Source organism: Opisthocomus hoazin, chromosome 1 (genome assembly GCF_030867145.1).
Source record: "Opisthocomus hoazin isolate bOpiHoa1 chromosome 1, bOpiHoa1.hap1, whole genome shotgun sequence".
Lineage (NCBI taxonomy): Eukaryota > Metazoa > Chordata > Aves > Opisthocomiformes > Opisthocomidae > Opisthocomus > Opisthocomus hoazin.
The window spans coordinates 136,713,237-136,728,549 of NC_134414.1; positions in this window are offsets into that span (position 1 = coordinate 136,713,237).

Below are 15,313 nucleotides of genomic sequence, written 5' to 3' on the forward strand. Positions count from 1 at the left end.
TCCTTGGGAAAAGCAATAGATTATCTGTGGAGAAATGTACACCCTTGGGTCATTTCCTGACGGGAGATGGGAAAGGCTGTGAAACCTGGTGGCTGCGGTCTTGTGTTCCTAATGACGGTACTTAACATCAACTGACCTTCCTGAGGGACAGGTAAGGTTGCAGGAAAGCTTCCCATGATTTCACAGCACTGTAGAATGCAGAAAACACAAGCTGAAGCCATTTGTTTCCCATTCCATACTGCTGGCAAGGCTGATATCAGTAAAATAAAGGCAGAAGGAAGTGGGCTAGAGCTGAGAAAGCTGAGTGCAGCAGGAGGAAGAAAAAAAGTTGTGGCTAAAGAGTTCAGCCAAGGCTAGGACAAGGGAAAGGAAGAGAAAGACGGGACAGACATTTTTTGAGAACTTATTGGACTCCATATGAAAAAATAATTGTTAGTTCTCCATCGTAAGAGCCTTTTGGAGCTTTTTCTGCAAAAGAAAAAAACATTCCAACAGGCACATTTTCTTTCCTTAGAAATTTGATGGTTGGTGGAGCCAACAAGACAACCCCTCTCTTACAGCGTATTACAAAACCCTGTCAGCTCCCAGCTGCCAAACATTCACCGTTTGTTTGTACTGAAATTTTCCATTCTTGCTCTTCGTCTCAGACATGTATTTCCTTTTAAGTTCTTACAGAAATAGCATCCTTGCTTTCTGAAAAGGGGCTTGGGAAAAGAATAGTTTTAACAGTGCAGACTTGTTTTTCCAGCCATTCCAGAAAGGAGTAGAAATTCAGGCAGCTGAGGCAAGAACTTTAGATTAGGTAGAGGAGCCATCTCCTTCACTTTTTTTTCTTTTGGATTCTCAGCCGACCATGTCAGACTCCTCAGGAAACTGTGTTTGGATTTATCAGCACAAATACCAGTCTTTTAGGGCTACAGATAACTGGTTGCTGTGGCTAACTGGTGGAAATTACCAGTGGACCCTGTCTGAAAACTGTGGATCCTGATTCCTTTGATTTTACAGAGGAGTTCACACTCCTAAATCTTGGCAGCCTGGCACATTCCTTAAGATAAAATGAAAAAGCTCCTCCCCAACCCTTTTGTGACTTTTTTTCTTTCAATACTTGCCGTGTTGCAGCAAGACTATGAAATCTGGCAAGGTACATAAGTCACGGAGAGAAAGACAATTTTTTTTTTTTTTAAAGTGGTCTCATGAAAATCTGTTCAGATTTTGGGTTGAAGTACAAAATATCACAAATTTCTATCTCCCATATGTGGCTGGCATAGCACAGCTTGCGGTTCTGGCCACTTGCCGTAACTCCCTGACAGTTTTACTGCCATGTGCAAGTCCTGGCCCTTTCTCCTGCTCTACCACTTTCCAGAGAGCTTTGGTCCAGCTGATCTATTGCCAGCAGAGAAGATGTGGCCAAATGTGATACAGGAAAACTCTTTGATGGATGTTGCCTAGCTGTATGTGTGTTTCTCCCCTACCAAATGAAGTGTTGGGTTGCTAGAACATTGGTCCATACTATTCTTGTAGCCAACATGGGGAGGTATGGATGGGATAGATGGACTAAAAGTGGGTGAAAAACAGGCTGGACAGGTGAGCTCAAAGTGTAGAGGTCAGTGTTTCAAAGTCTTACAGGAAGCCAGTTGTGAGTAACGTTCCTCAGGAGGTCAATACGGGGACCAACACCATTTAACATCCGCATCTACAGGAGGAAAAGGAGGCAGAGAACACCTTAGAGAGTTCACAGATGACAGCAAACTCGGAGAAGTGGTGGGTATGCTGGAGGGCAGTGCTGCCATTGAGAAGGACCTAAATAAAGTGAAGAAGTGGGCTGGCAGAAACCTAATGAAGTTCAACAATGACAAAGTTTTGCACTGCTTGCAAAGCCCCCATTGCCAGTGCAGGGTGGCTGCTGACTGTCTAGCAAACGCCTTTGCAGAAAAAGGCCTCAGGCTCCCAGAGGACAACTAGTTGAACAAGACTCAGAAGTGCACCTCAGCAGCCATGTAGGCCACATGCATACTGGACTTCAGAAGCAAAAGAGCAAGCCAAGGGAAGGGATTATTTTCTTTTATTCAACACTCATGAGGTTGCATCTAGAGTACTGTTTCCAGTTCTGGTCTTCCCAGGGTGTGAGTGATATTAATGTGCTAAAGGGGGTTCACCAAGAAGATCAGGGATCTGGAGCACATAATGTATAAGGGGAAACTGAGGGACCTGAGTTTTTTCATCCTGGAGAAAAGAAGGTTGAGGGGGGCCTACTTGCTGTCTTTGACTAAAGGGAGGGTTATAAGACAGTCAGACTCTTCACAGAGGCCCAAACTGAAAGGCTGAGAGGCAGTGGACCTAGGTTGCAGCAAAGGAAATTCCAACTAGATTTAACACCGACAAAAAAATCAATGGATTTTTTTTGGCAGGGCAGAGTGGTTCAGCACTGGAATAGGTACCTAGAGAGACTGGGGTATTTCCTCCCTTGGAGATTTTAGGACTCATCTGGCCCTGAACAACCTTCTCTAACTTTAGATTTAGGCTTGCTGGGAGTGGTGGGTTGGATTAGAGACCTCCTCCCACCCATGTTGTTCTTTGAATACGTGCAACTGTAGGACCTCAGAAACAACAGGACTGAGATTTGCTCAAACGGACAGAGTTTTATAGCTGAGGTTTGGCCAGGATGGGAGACTGGCACATGGCTACAGTTTTGGAACCCACAACTCAAAGCCACAAAACTTCACCCAGCTCCCGCTGTCCTAAGCATTTAACTTGTACTTGATGAAAGCCCCTTGATTTGCAGAAAGTAAATATCAAGCATTCATTCCTTCTACTGCTAGTTTGTGCTGCGTCCTGGGCCAGTGCTGCACGGCATGGTCACCTGTCTGCTGTGAGCAGATCTGGTCACTGGGTCCCACGACTATGCTTACCAAAGGGAGCTGAACAGAGTCACCCCACAGTTTACAATCTGGGGTGGTAAGTGCACATTCCCAGACTCATTCCTTTTGTGTGACACCCATTCCGGGGATGTGGGCCACCAACTTGTTCCCCTAGAACGAGTACATGAGACATCTGAGCCCTCCCAGTTAAGTAAACGCTCTCTCTGGGAGCTCAGCCTGTAGATACCTGTCGGCTAAACTCTTCAAAGACAGTGCAGCAGAACTGAAAGCAGCATAAGTTTCACAGAGGAATTTCTTAAGCTCGCTAAACAGCTTACATTCTTCAACGTCCTAAAATGCTCAAATTACAGGCCTTTGAAAACAACAAAAGCCCCATGAGGCGCTGATATTTTTGGTGAGCCTGGCGCTTCGAGATGGGCCAAGACCCACTGGCCTTATGCAAATGCATCTTGGATGTGAAGTCGGTTAGCTTGCCTTTGAAACAAGCTCTCTTTTCTCTTCCCCGCATGCTCAGGTTGGAGATCTAGATAGCACAGTCCTCCTGGCTGTCTCCCTCCCCTTGCAAAATTGTTGCATTTTGGTTGAGATGGGCCAAACATTAGATCACAGCTGGGACCAACGTAAAATACCGTTTGTTGTTCAAAGGGAAGATGAAACCCTTACCTCTTTCTCCTGACACCTGCTGCAGATGAAGACCCATACTTGCTTCAGTGCTTGTTTGTTCCCTTGTGCAGGCGTGGGAAATCTGGGGGGTTTGTGTTCAGCTCCCAGAGAAACAGAGAAGTTGGCAAAGCCTTTCTTTCGTCTTTTAGTCTTTGCTTCTAGTGGGGTCACATTTTCCATTTTTTGGCCTGAAACCACAGGTTTCTTCTTTGAATTAATGAATGTCAAAATTGCAGGAGTCAGTCTCTGACACTTTTGATACCATATCAAACAGCCGAAGCCTTGTGCTGTCTTAGCTGCTGTTGCCCTCAGAAAACAGTGATCAGCACTGAATTAAGCCAGCATTTCAAGCCTCCCTCCCACCGCACAGCTCAGTTCATCTCTGCACACACACACACGTGCACACATAAGAAGATCCCAGAATCACTTGCTGAGTCTCTCTTAAAGCTTGCCTCCCCACCTTTACATCCCACCTACAAATGGATAAAAGGTCAGAGCATGACATACACTGCCATTTGATTCAAACAAGGGGCAGCTGGAGGAGGCAGTGGACAGAAGAGGAAGAGCTTGTCACTGCATTTGAAGTCTATTGTGTCATTTAGTGAACATATCCCTTATGGTGTAAATGGCCTTCCTGCTGGTGACAACATTTCCAAGGCCAGCTCAGAAATCGCAGATGATAACAAATATTAACGGTACAACTCTGTGCATGTCTCCATCGACAGCTGGCTCCCAGCTCCTCATGGCCCCCCCTCCCGACACATTAACCACACAGACAGCACTGGACTTCCCAGAGACTTCTCCTGAACCATCTCACCCCACTGTCTTTGTCTGAAGAACTGCAGGCATCCTTGTACACAGAGTGAACACTGCCTTCCTGGGATTCGCCACAGTGCTGGAAAATTTGCTAGCTAATGGCATAGCTAAACAAAACCTACCTTCTAATAATAATTCCCGATAAGCAGGCTGTGGTATCTCTTCTGCTGAGTGCATCAATTGTCAGTTGGTGCCAATAACACAAACCATGACTCGCCCCTTGCAGTACTGTTTGTGTGAGCAACAATGGCCGATATTTTCTTCTACCCGTGCTTTCACACCGTGTCAAAAAATTATGTTTTCCTTTACTTTCTTTTTATAAAGTGCTATAGCAAAATGCCCTTTACCCATCTTTTTTTTTTGCAGGTCCTCTGTATGCATTTTGCTAGGAATCACTGTTTCTCCTTATCTTTCACCCTTAGTCTTTTCTCTGCAGAAAATGTTTTTCTCATTCAAGAACTCTGAGATAGCCTAGGGAGCTTGTTATTCTTGTGCAGGTCACCCTGCTCTCTTTACTTCTTTATAAAATCCAGCACATCCCACGCTCTGCTGCTGTTGCTATTTCTGATAACTTATTGTAGACACCGTTAAGTGTTGGACTATCACTATGGATCCCTTCCTCAAACTCTTCTTCCTCTTTTTCTCCTGTTCTGTAACAAATTTCAAAAAAGAAAATATGCTAGAAGAACTTGTCTTCCTTTGCTTATTTTTTCCCCTTCAGTTTGAATCTTTCTAGTTTTAGAATTACGTGTTAACTTGGTGGTGCAGGAGCATGAGGATTGTGAAGAACATCTCCAGGGGGACTGTGAATCGCTTGCAATGTTAGCCTGTGGTCTGGTACGTGCCAGAGAAAACTCTGACGTCCAGACAATGGCAAGCAAGCGCTTTTCTAGGAATATAGTTTTGCAGCATTGGCTTCAGTTCATCCATATGCTACCAGAGCTCCTTCCTGTCTGATGTGGTATTTTCCTTGCTTTTGCTGATTTAATCTGATTTCAAAGCAACTGCTTTGGAGGTCTTGTTCAAAGTTTCCTTGTCACTATCTCTTCTTAGTCTTCCTCATTTATACCCTTCCCCAGTTCGTAAGCTGTGCATTTATGCTACTCATGGTATAAATCTTGATAGGTATGTCAATATTCCTTGTGGGGTTGCTGACTTCTAGAGGGAAGTTGCTATTCACTAGCTGCTTTCTTTAGTTTGAACCAAATCTGATGCCTTCTCTTTCTGCAGCGTGGACAAAATAATTCAGTTCCTCTGCGTGGATTTGCATTTTGCTGTGACTCAAATTTAGGCTGCACTCTCTGCTTCTTGTAGGCAACGCTATTTGGATTCTTTTGTCATGTTTTTCTCTGGGTCTGTCATGCATAAGAATGCCATCAAGAGTGACTCCAGCTCTTCACCGTCTTTGTGTTATCTCAGGAATCTTTTGGGGCATATTGCCAGGATAGGCAGCATTTTAAAAGAGGCAGCCACTTGAAATGCTGTCTTCTTATAGTCATTAACCTCCTGCTTTCTTCGCCCAGCCTGAGCTGCTCGTGCCCAGATGGAGCGTTTAGTATATGGAGTATATTTGCTGTAGAGAGCAGACAGGCGATCTCATCCTGGGTGTGTAAAGAGCAATGTTTTCTCTTATTGCTTTCTTTGCGTCTCAACAGTCTATGCAGCTGTAGATTATGATGCTGTTTCTCCGTTTCCCTGTGATTACTGTGCAAAATCATTCCAGTGCCTCCTCCACTCACTCAGTCGTTTTTAGCGATGGAGTAGTCTCTGCTCCCCAGTTCTTTCTGAGTCTTGACAGTGGTGGACACTGCGGTGCATGTGCCGCTTGGGTTTGTAATTTCAGGCAGTCGCTGCTCTCTTGCTGGCAAGGGAAGCAATCCCAAGGGAGCTTGGGATGTCATCCTCTATGATTCCTGCCAATTCAATTTCCCTGCAGCGGAGGAGAAATCATCCATCATCCCCCGCTGCAGCACAGTTCCCTTGCTGGACAAGTACCCCTGCCCCAGCCTGGCAGCCGCAATGACACCATAGCAGGCAGCAGCAATGCCCGGAGTGACAAGGCAAGCCCCAAGGTTCAGCTGGGGAGTGGGGACCCCGAGGCAGGGTCAGGGCTCCCATGAGCAGGGTACCAGCCTGATGTGAACACGGTCGCGGTGCAGCTCAGGCGAGGCCAAGCGTGAGCGAGCCATGACTTCAAGGCAGTTCCCAGGCTAAGAAGAGGAAGCCCCCACGAAAGGGTCTCAGCAGAACTGTGCGGGGATCTTCCACAAAGCTTCTTCCAGATTCTTTTTCCCCACCAGCTCTGACCTGTCAGCTGGTCTGGAGCTGCCAGCCAAAATCCTAGAAGGGGGAGAGTGCACTCAGGGCCCTGACAAACTGCTCATGCGGTGCGTGTTTGCCACTCCATCCCATGCCTTCAAAATCCAGGAAGGTGTTTCATTTTCTTTGCTGTGAGGCAGGTTTTAAGATTTTTTATCAGATTTCAGGGACTGAAGGCTTTTGGTCCCAGGACCGGTTTTGCTGGCATTTCTATAGCACAGAACTGAAGACATTTGACACTGATGTGTATCTGCATGAAACACTGCATTTCCCTGCTGTGCCAAATGGAGGTCTGTGCACCCTGCCATCTCGCAGTGTTGTTCACAGGGTGGCTCAGGTTGTGCTTCTCCATTACTCCATCCCAGGGTGGTGGCTGGCCTGTGCCCCCGTGAGAAGATCCAATGTCACCAGAGTGTCTCCTAGGCCCTGTTACGAGAATTAGAGATGCCTCACTGCTTTTTCTCCTGCTCTGTGCAGTGTCAGGAAGAGTGCAGTGCCACTGCTGCTGAATCGCTGTCCTCCGAGGTGCTCTGCGGTCACACGTGCCGGGAGGGACGGGTACCTTCCCAGCTGCTCGAAAGGCAACCTCTCCCCTGGACTCCTGAGGACCAGGTCCGCTGGTTGCGTTGTGCAGTGCAATGCGTCACACCGATGTCCTGCTGGCGTCCCTCGGCTGCAGGCTTCACTTCAGACGCTGGAGGTAGCTCAGGCCCTCCACTTCCTCGCTCCTCTCTCAGCAACGCCTGCACCACTCTGCTGTCCTTGGCTCTCTGGTCTATGCGGTACCACCACCCACGTTCTTCTTCTAGATGCCTGTGCTCTCTGAGGCCTCTCTGTTCAAGTGTTAAATGACTCTTCATCACTCATTTTCTTTGTGCTCCTTTCTGATTTAACCCTAAGACCTTCTCGTTCAGCACACCATTCCTGCCTGTCGAAGCAGAGTTGTCCTTACAGCCTCAGCTATCCACTCACCGCTGGGCTTATCCTGCCCAGGTTTTTGTTTTTGTTTCTTCCCCTCCCCCCCCCCCCCGGATAATCTGTGTTTGTGCAGAAATGCTTTCCTCCGGAGAACTTCTGTATGTGTGTTGTTCCCCTCCAGACCCCTGGTCACGCTCTACTCCCCTCAGGACTCTGCTCTCACCCTCTGCCCTTGCAGACACCCCCGTTTGTCCTCTCCTCTCTCTCCACCCATCCAAGCCCTCCTCTGCTCCAGCCTTGTGCACTCCATAGCAGGGAGCAGCGAGGGCAGCCAGGGAGGGCAGTCAGCAAGTCAGGGACAGGATCAGGTCTGGCAGCAGCAGCATCCATCTCCCTCTGCATCCCTCTGTTCCTACTTTGTTACGCTCCAGACTTCTTTTGCTCTTCCCCCCACCAGACCCCTCCATCTGTGCTTTGCCCCCTTCCAGTCCTTCCCCTCTGAGCTCACTTTGTCTCCCGTCCATTTGCCCTTAGCCCTTCACTGGTCCCCACTGCCCACAAAATGTTCAGCTCCAACCCACCTCTTTTGCTGTCTTTCCAGAAATTCCCCTGCTCTGCTCCTTCCCTGCACCTTCTGCTCCCCTCTTGCATGATGCCCACATTTCTGCTCACGTCCAGGAGGGAGCCAACATCTTACCAACTAATACTTCGAGGATGTTTAACTGTGGGTCTCCAGCGACTGCAGCCATCCTGCTCCTGCACTTCTCCCCAGCACTGCATGGCTGGGCAGCCACTCAAACTGGCACACTCATCCCGTGGACATTTTCCCAGGTTAATTTCCAACTGAAGAAGTGAGATGATCTGATTCACTCGGGAGTCTCTCATGCCAGGTCCATGTGGGGGGATAAGGAGGGGTCAGAAGTCCCCAGGGGAGCAGGAGAAGAGAAGTGGGACAACCCCTTTTGTCCGCACTGTGGCATCAGGGTAGGTAAACAAGACCGTGCACCGCACCCCGGGACAAATCAACGACAAGGGGATGCTATTTGGCTTCTTTTAGCAGCCCAATAACTATCACAGGTCTCCTGCCTTGCAGGGAGAGGTTCAGACATCTTTGTTTCTGAGTAACACTATCAGGGGACTAACAAATGATTCAGTTTAGAGGTAATTATGCTCAAAAGCACAATCAGAATAAAAAACGTGTGCCCTCTGGCTCCACAGGCGTGAAGTCCAGTGTCAGCAACAGTAAATACGGGCCTTTAGCCATAATACAAGTAATAAATAACAGCACCAATGAGGTCTGGATTTTTTTGTTAATCTGGGGAAACTCTGCTGAGACATGGCCTTGGTAGGGGTATAAAATGAGAGCAGAAGGAAGCCCTGGGAGCATGGCTCTTACTTTATGTGGGAAAGGCTGTTCAAGAACAACTCCCTGAAATCAGAGGAAAGTCATTGTATTGCTTGGCACCTGCCCAAAGTGATTTCATTTTCTGTTCAGGATTAAGATGCATTGATAGCCTGAAAGCAGCAGTTTCCTTGCCAAAAAATGCCTTTCTTCCCCCACCACCCCCTGGCTTGTTTTAAATATGAGGGCTTGCAGGTCAGGAGAGAACACCCAGTGAGTATTACTTGAATTATCAAATGAAAGTGCAGCAATATCATTTTCTTTTGAGAAAACACTGAGTTAATTAAAATGTGCACTCTGAACTTGGCAAATTTCACATTATTCATGAGAAAGGTATGAGTCTGTCTATTGCAAAGGCAAACTAAAAATAATCAGAGATATAGCACCAGAATGGCAGCTGTTAAGACTTAGCCACACTGGAAGTTCTTCTGGCAAAGCTCTGCCTCTAAGATTGTCATTTACCCTCAGCTGCTCTCTTACCCTGACCAATATAGCAAAGCTGGCAAAAGCCTTCATGTAAATGTGATTATGCTGGCCAGAAAATCCTTCTGGCAGGAGAGCTGTGCTCTCTTTGAGGAAGCAGCGTAACCTGTACAGGCCAAAGCACTCCTGCTGACCAAATCGTGCCCCAGGAGGGAGCAAGGCTGGTACAGCTAGATGCAGGTTGCATCCAAAGGCTCCAGTGAGAAAAGTTTCCAGCACTCGGAGGCCTGGCCTAGCAGACAAGAGCTACCATGCTTCTGCCACCATCTCATGGCCTTCTGTTCTTCCCCCAAGAAGCTTTTTCCACAGCAGTGCTGCAATAGCAGGAGGTTCATCTACTATAACCTACATCTCTGTATCACAGTGGGTACCTGCACTGGTCTCCCCTGGGTCTCGACAGGCAATCGAGGGCCCAGAGACCCAGTATGTGGAGTGGGACTGGACATACATGGGGCAAGACACCTGGGGTGCCCAGTGCCCCCAGAGCTGATGCTGAGCAAAAGTAGCAGCAATTTCTGTGCTGACAGAGCCAAAGCATTTTTTCTTTCAGGCTTCATGCAAAGGACACTACAAAGGGAGGGGGACAGTAGCGCTCCTCTTGAATATCACATTAATGAAAGTCTGTATGCAGGCTGAAAAGATGACCCATCCTTTCTCCCCCTTCCCAAAATCCTTTCTGTTGCTTTCCTCTTATAATCACAGAATCACGGAATCACAGAATGGTAGGGGTTGGAAGGGACCTCTGTGGGTCATCTAGTCCAACCCTCCTGCTGAAGCAGTATCACTTACTGCAGGCTGCACAGGACCTTGTCCAGGTGGGTCTTGAATATCTCCAGAGAAGGAGACTCCACAACCTCCCTGGGCAGCCTGTTCCAGGGCTCCGTCACTCTCAGAGGGAAGAAGTTCTTCCTCGTGTTCAGACGGAACTTCCTGTGCTTCAGTTTGTGCCTGTTGCCCCTTGTCCTGTCGCTAGGCACCACTGAAAAGAGTTTGGCCCCATCCTCCTGACACCCACCCTTCAGATATTTGTCAGTATATATTAGATGCCCTCGCAGCCTTCTCTTCTTCAGGCTGAACAAGCCCAGCTCCCTCAGCCTCTCCTCATAGGAGAGATGTTCCAGTCCCCTCATCATCCTCGTAGCCCTCCACTGGACTCTCTCCAGTAGGTCCTCATCATTCTTGAACTGGGGAGCCCAGACCTGGACACAATACTCCAGATGGGGCCTCACTAGGGCAGTGTAGAGGGGAAGGAGAACCTCCCTTGACCTACTGGCCACACTTTTCCTAATGCACCCCCGGATCCCATTGGCTTTCTTGGCAGCCAGGGCACACTGCTGGCTCATGGTCAACCTGTCGTCCACCAGGACGCCCAGGTCCCTCTCCGCAGAGCTGCTCTCCAGCAGGTCCGCCCCAAGCCTGTGCATGGGGTTGTTCCTCCCCAGGTGCAGGACCCTGCACTTGCCCTTGTTGAACCTCATCAGGTTCCTCTCTGCCCAGCTTTCCAGCCTGTCCAGGTCACACTGAATGGCAGCACAGCCTTCTGGTGTATCTACCACTCCTATCTGGTGTATCTACCACTCCTAATCTGAGTTCAGCTGATTTGTGTAGTGGCATCGCAGTATGAAATTTGCCTGCTGTCCACTGCATCTGTCACTCTCCGGCAGATTGATCTGAAAACACAAAGTCACTTTAGTCATCTGAATATCTTTTAGTCAATCTGAAAATCCCAGGCAAGATGTTTTCATTCCTACCTGTGTAAATTTGGGACAATCATCTCATCTGCTTCAATACATTTACTTGATAGCTGAAGGAAGCCAAATAGCTAGCTGAAAACCATATGGGCTTGGAAGACTGGCTGGCTTGCTGTACATCCAAACCAGTTCAAGAGCAAAGGCTTTTTTCTGAGATGGCATGGTCTGCTTGCTTAAATTCAGCCCTCATTCCTGGTTTGGAGGAGCTGGAGGAATCCTTATGAAAGATGCTTAGAGGGGGCCTTGTAGGTGGAGGTGGGATGATCTTGCAGTAGGTTGTGGCAGAGTCATAGTAATATTAGATCAAGTAATTTGCCTTGGTTTTTGTTAAAGAATAAAATATCTGCCCACCCATAATTCTGGGAATGGTAGTTAGTTATTCCTAGCTAGGAAAACAGGCTGGCTGACCAACAGATACATGCCCCAGTCCTCCATGCAGGTAAAGCAGAAGGGTAGAAATCTCCTGGCAGTACATAAAAGCTGTCCGGAGCGGTGGGGGGACGGCCAGTGGCACACCACATCCATCCTGGAGGCACTGCCAAAAGACACTGGGGCTGCAGCAGCCACCAGGGGCCAGGGGAACTGCTGCTGCGCAGATCCCATACTGCAGAGACTGGCTGGGGCTGAAGAAAGGGTCTCTGACCTAGGGATGAGTATAAGAGTGTGGACAGGGGTTGACAGTAGGTCTGCACCAAGAGTCAGGCAGGAGATCTTCCTTGTCTTTCAGGGCAGGAGCTCCAGGAGATGGCTTCTGTGATATGAGCTGGGTACCATACAGATACTGCAGAGCCTATCTATCTACACCATCCTGATGTGCTGGAAAGCATCTGTCCATCCCCAAAGAGATGTTGTCTTGCGTCTGCCCTTGCCTCCACAAAGCAAACAGGAGTATGTGGGGAATTTGCTGCATCTGTTCTGCGTTGAATGAATAACAGGGGAGTGTTTGTCTCTCATCTGAAGGCATCACTTAGAATGGATGTCACTCTCACAGAAACTGCAAGACTTTAGGAGATGTGTTGGAAGAAGGGTGGGCATTAAGCAGAATAAAGCATTTTCACTGTCAGGAAGATTTCAGCAAAAAGGAAGGTGAGACAACATCCAGCTACAAAATAAAAACAAGGCCATATACGACTAATAAAGGGGACATTTTTTATATCTAAAGGCATCTGGAAGGAGAAGAATAAAAGCTGTGCACTGAAATCCTGAAAGGCTCATACTAGGAGCACATTGGTATAGGTACCCTTGTAAAATGAAAACAAAACAGCTCTTCAAGAGCTTGCTGAAGTATCAGGCAGATAATAGCTGTCTTGGGGCACCCAGGTTTTGAGACAATGCTTAGCTTGATTGAGGAGACATCTGGAGGTATGAATGGGCAGAGTGCCATGCTCCTATGGAGGACACCCACATCTGATCCTGACAGCCTGGAACAGCTGGAGGCAAGGGAGGTAACATTGTGGTTGTAGCTACAACCTTGAAACTCATGGCAAAGCTATATAGCTACGTGCATTTGTGTTTCTATCATGCAGGTAGAGATCAGACCACTGGACCATGCCATGGGCAGGATGTGAGAGGAGAAGCCAGTAATGCCTGTTGTGGGTGGCAAGGAGTCTGTGAAACACCTCATTTCATAGAAGACAGAGATAAAGGAAGCTCTGGTTATATGTCACCAACATCTCAGAAACCCAGTTGAGAACCAGGATCCTGTTGAGCTGGATGCTGGCCAGGTGACATAACCCCTGCTACAGGTTTCTGCAGGGAGCAGTGAGCTGACTGCATCCATTCTGTGTCAAGCAAGCCTATGACCAATGTCTCCATGTGTCATGGAGGTGTAGTAACCCCACCCCATTTCTTGGCACACTTTGAGGTGGGACTCTCCCTTCAGCAGCTGTCCCAGAGCCTTTTGAGGGCTCATTTTGTGAAGCAAAATCAGCCTACCATAGCTGGATTTGCTGCTGAAAGCTCTGCGAAGAGCTGATGAGACCGCAACAAAAGTCAGCTCTGCTCAACAAATAGTGAGTCCGAAAAGACAGCGGCAGGAGAAAGGGAGAGCTGTCTCATGGCGGCAGCTCACCCCCGTCTCTCCTCCTGCCTGCCTTCCTACCACAGCCGCAGACACCCGACTTCAGTGCTGGGGCTGGCACATTACTGACTACGGCACCTGCCTCTGCTCCTTGCCACCAGCCTCTTCTCCAGGCTGCGCCGCTTATTAAGTGTGTCGGTGAGCTGGGGCCAGTCAACAGCAAGAGCATTTGCTGTGCTTGAATCCTCTGCCATCCTCACAGGCTTTCCCAGCTTAATATTTCTAGTTGGGTGAAGCAGAGTTGGTTTTCTTAACCTGATCTTCTCCATTTTCCTTTTTTTTTTTTTTTTTTTCTCATGAAGAGGCTCAGCAGCCCCTGTAGCCTTCAGGGTGAATGTTAATCTTATAACCTCCCGCAGATTTTTTTTGTTAGAAGGTCACCTGTGTAAACTTATCTCCGTCCAAACCATGCAAAATCTGGTTCATGGAGACTTGCATCTGCACTGGGGAGGCCAAATGGGAACTGAAAAAGAAGTATCTTCCAAAAGCCATCGCAAAAGCTGCCAGTCTGGCACTACAGAGTGAAATGAGACTTGCTAAAAGCTGCTGTGAGGCAGGCAGATGAGTCTGCTGCATTGGACCCCAGTTTTGCCCCTGTGTTGGTGACCATGACCATGGCCATCACTGTGCCTCCGTGCATTGGAGGGTTGTGCCTCTGGCAGCAGCAGGACCACTTGGAAGCTGTTGTCCTCACCACTGGTCTAGTCAAGTGATGGCCCACTCCATGTCTGGTTGCATCTGTAAATAAAATAGGACAAGAGGTCCAAGGAATGAGGGGCTTGGCATGAGTCATGTCAAGCCACCCAAATTCTCCACCAAAAGAGGATGGCTGTGTCCAAAACCCTCTTGCCTGCCGATATGTCCATAGACCTAGAGATGCTGTCAAACACCAGGAAATGTACTACCTGTATTCATGCAATATGTTCTTCAGAGCTTGAAAAGTGAATCCTGGGCTTTATCCCAGATCTGTCCAGGGGGCTTTGATGTGAACGGAAACTGAGACCAGACTCAGGGTTAAATCAGTTCATAAAGAAAGAAATGAAAACTGTCCCTTCACAAGCTCTTACTCAAACAGCGTCCAGGCCTTTTCTCGGCTGGAGATGATTGGCATAGGCCAAAACGTGGCCAGGGACCACACTAACCATGTGTACAGATGTTTAGATTTACCAGCATAGACGAAGCCTCTGTTAACAGAGCCGGCCAAACCTGGTGCACTTCTGCAAGGGCTCTGACTGAATGGTAGCCCAGTGCAATCAGCCAAGGGCGAACCATGCCCCTGAAAGCAGGACATGACAATAAAACAGATCTTTTTCTTGCAACATATTTAAAAGAAAACTGTGCCAACCAGGGTTACTTAGCACAGGGAAGGCATAATAGATATCCCTGGATGCGATGCCATGGCCCCAAAGCTCATTTCATGCATTCTTCTGCATGCAACAGGAAAACCATGCTCCAAGCGCTAGCTGCAAATTGAAGTGTCTCAGCTCCCTCGTGGCCAACGAAATTGCCCCAGCCTTGTGAACAAAGGGATTGTTTAAGACTGGAAGCAGGCTGACACGTTTGAAAAAAGGAACAGCTTCAAAACCATCTCTTTTTCCTTCAAATTTTATATTTTCCCTCCCAGTCAGTGCAGACTGTTGAAACAAAAGAAGTGCTTCTGCCATCCCGGGGACCACCGCTCCTCTCAGGGAGCTGCTCGTGCAGAGGCATAGGCGAGGCGGACCTTCACCAACCTCTGCTGATGCACTTCATCCCTCACCTTTGCTAAGCCCACCCCTCCAGTGCAGAGGGAGAGGCGAGGTGGGAGCACGCTGGTAATGCTGAGGCTCACACCAGCAGAGCAGCTGCATCTTTCACCTTTCTTCCAGCCAAGCAGCCTGGGAGGCTGCTGGGGCTCTCTAGGCATTGCACGCCTCTCCTCATCATCCTGTTGTACTGCAAAAGGGAGCCTTGGAAGAAGAGTTACTTCGCCCTTAGAGACAAGCCTGCCTGCCTGTGTGGA